The following is a 3,527-nucleotide window of genomic DNA, read 5'->3' on the forward strand; positions in this document are numbered from 1 at the left end:
AATTAAGAAAGTTTTTCACCTGGTCTTTAAATGTCTGCACAACTATCCCTTCGGTGTATGCGTTTTATTCTTTGATGTATTTAATTTGTGGCTTCAAAAACTAAAAAAGCATAACTTTTAATCCGCTTGTCGGAATTAAGATCCGTTTTCACCGCTAGAATCCACGCGACGTGCTCTTCGAAACTAGATCGCGCATGAGGATGTTTTGACGAACTAGTCCTGCCAACTAAACATCAATGTGTGTGCAACTAGATTAGATTGCCGCGCCAACTGAGCATATGCGTGTGTGTTAAAAAAGTCCTGCCAACTAAACATCAATGTGGTGTGCAACTAGACTAGATTGCCGCGCCAACTGAGCATATGTGTGTGCAACTAGTGTCCTGCCAACTAAACATCAATATGTGCGCAACTAGACTAAATTACAAGCCAACTGAGCATATGTGTGTGCAACTAGTCTTCCTGCCAACTAAACATCAATGTGTGTGCAACTAGACTACATTACAAGCCAACTAAACATCAATGTGTGTGCAACTAAACTATATTACAAGAGGAGGTTACACATCGACTTTCGTCGAGGCAATAGACTAGTTGCACATCAAAGTTGTCGTGGTTGCTAGGTTGCAACCTCATACGAAGGTGCAGCTCTCCAAACATTAGTTTTGGAAAAAAGTTGCACGATGTAGTAATAAAGTTGCACAATACAGTAATAGAGTTGCACAATATAGCATCAAAGTTGGCATCAAAAAAAATTCGTCAAAACATACCCATGCGGGATCTAATTTCAAAGATCTCGTCGCGAGAATTCTAATAGTGAAAACGGATCTAAATTTGGAAGCACGGTTTAAAAGATATGGCTTTTTAAAAATTTGAAAACCCGAATAAATGGACATGCGCATCCATGGAATAATGTGGTGTCTTGCCCATATGACCATCCTAGTAGTACATGCCACGTCACGAATAAAGACAAAATTTAGACCACAAAACTACATGCATGCGTGCGATAAGACCGCCGCTCGTTTCCTCTAATTAGTGTGTATGCACTTTTTAGAATTTAGGAAGACACGTACAGAACATGCTTACGAGCATCAGACCACAACCGAAATAAAATCTTCGTGAATAATTTCTTTTAACAAGGTATAATAAAGATGCCTACATACACGCACATATCACCGTTATGAACGCACCCACAAGCCAAGACATTGGATGCATGTGCAGTCGACAACATGGTGTCTCCACTGGAGGACGTCACTTGTCGCACACTTACTATACGGACGAACACACATGCATGTGTAGTTGCACTGCAAGCAAACGTAGCTACGCCAGGGCGGCCGGGACGAAGGGCGTGGCGATGAGCATCAGCGGCGTGCGGCGGCGCACGCCGAGGCCACGAGCCTCCTCCATGTCGACCTCGGAAACGCCTTCCGGCAGCGACCAGTCAAAGTGGTAGAGCAGACCGACGAGGGCAAGTTCCATGACGGCGAGCGCGTAGTTGATGCCGGGGCACATCCTGCGGCCGGCGCCGAACGGGACGAACTCGAAATTGTTGCCGGTGAAGTCCACGGCGCCGTCCTCAAACCGCTCGGGCTGGAACTCCTCGGCTTCCTTCCAGTACGCCGGGTCCCGTCCGATGGCCCACACGTTGATGACGACGCGCGACTTGGCAGGGACCGTGTACCCTTGCAGCTCGCAGCTGCCAATGCTCTCCCGGGGCACCAGCAGGGGCCCCGGCGGGTGCAGCCGGAGCGCCTCCTTGATCACCAGCTTCAAGTACCGGAGGTTGCTCTCCTGCAGGTCGGCCTCCGTCACCACGGCCTTACCCTTGAACTCCTCCCGGATTTGGCCCTGCAACTTCTTCATCACCAGCGGGTTCCGCATCAGCTCCGACATCCCCCACTCCGTCGACGACCCTGCCGTCCCCGTGCCTGCCGCGAACATGTCCAGGATGACGGCCTTGATCCTGCTGTTGTCGAGCTCGAACCCAAGGCCGCCTCCCTCCTGCAGGCCGATGAGCACGATGAGGTTCTCGTCCACCTTCTCGGTTCCGCCGACCTTGATCTTGTCAGCGCGGGCGGCGTTCCTCTCGTTGATCATCTCCTCCAGGAATGCGTCCACCGTCTTGTGGACGCCCTGGAGCCTGCGCTTCATGCCGGTGAGTGCGGCGAGCACTGTCGTCCACTCCGGGAAGAGGTCGGGGATGTCGAAGCCGCTCGCCAGGCGCACCCCGGACGTGACGGCGGCCAGGAACTCTGGCGACTTCTTCGGCGTCTTCCCGAATGCCGCCCGCGCAATGATGCTGTTGGTCAGGCCGTGGAACATGACGCTCAGGTTCACGGGTTTCGACGGCCCTGCCTGGCGGATCTGATCCACCCGCATCCTCACCTGAAGGAATAAATGACCCATCGAATTAAACATACATGTTGTTCAAGGCCGTCAATTCATAACATAATTAAAGTCATACTTGAGTCGCCTGTTCGACAAGTCGATTTCCTTGAAAGTTGGATTTATAACATTTTGAAAGACAGACATGAAAGTCATACTTGTGGTACTTATAAGTTTCTTTTACGCTAACCGAGCCTGGAATTTTACTTCGAGTAAGTTGATTTGTCCTCCAGCTTTCTAACAGCCAGGCTTATGTTTTTCTTTTTCCTCCAGCTTTCCTTGTCCTCGAACCATTCCACATCCCCTTCTCTTTGGCGTGCCTCGCTGCTGTTCGCTGCACCGTCCCCGCCTCCGACAAGGGCGATATCTAATCCGGCCGGGAATATACTATAAGCCCCTCTCCCCCTACCAAGGTTAAAAATTTGATCGAAATTTTGATGATTTCAAGGGTGGGCGAACATGTTGCTCAAAACAATTTGGTTGGTTTAAATTTATGTGTAAAAAGAACATGGATCATTGAATATTCACATCTATTTCAGTACCGCAGCAATAGATCACTTTTCTTCTTAACTCAGCATCTAAAGTTCGAATCAGTTGCTAGCTGATTAACGAATTAACCATAATGACCGAAATGGTGTTTCGTCCATTCTGTGCTACATTTTGTTCTTGCTAGCTGTTCAAATTTATTTTTTTCAAATTCAAACAAATAATTCGTTGATTTGCCCGAAATAATTTTCAAAATTTGGACCTGTCATTTCGAAACTCCAAACCTTGCCCCTACCCGCACATGTCAACTCCCGAAGTCACCTCCGCCTGAGATGCCACATCGTCTCCGGTTTCTACTCGTTCCCGGCATGAGCACACAGAGCCCCGCCTCACCTCACCTCTTCTTCCTTCTCCCATGGAATTGACTTACTCAAATTGCAAATTCAGACAACTTCCATATAGCCGTTGACCGTTGTGAACGTGACTCTATTGTCTTGTGTTGCTTAGAGCTTACTCTGGCATGTTTAAGTTTGTTGCCACGTTTAATTAACTAGTAATCAGTAAGTTCAATATTCAAGAGCACCCCTTGCAAAAAGTATCATATTGCAGTATATTACTACTGCATCATATATAGAAAGTATTATACTACAAATTTTCAATAT

At 47.9% G+C, this 3,527-nt stretch overlaps 1 pseudogene; it reads right to left on the reverse strand.

The window, feature by feature from the left end:
* Positions 1 to 1,314: 1,314 nt before the first annotated feature.
* LOC119328307 overlaps positions 1,315 to 3,527 on the reverse strand; it is a 3,556-nt pseudogene continuing 1,343 nt past the window's right edge.

The sequence above is a fragment of the Triticum dicoccoides genome, chromosome 7A, assembly GCF_002162155.2.
Source record: "Triticum dicoccoides isolate Atlit2015 ecotype Zavitan chromosome 7A, WEW_v2.0, whole genome shotgun sequence".
Lineage (NCBI taxonomy): Eukaryota > Viridiplantae > Streptophyta > Magnoliopsida > Poales > Poaceae > Triticum > Triticum dicoccoides.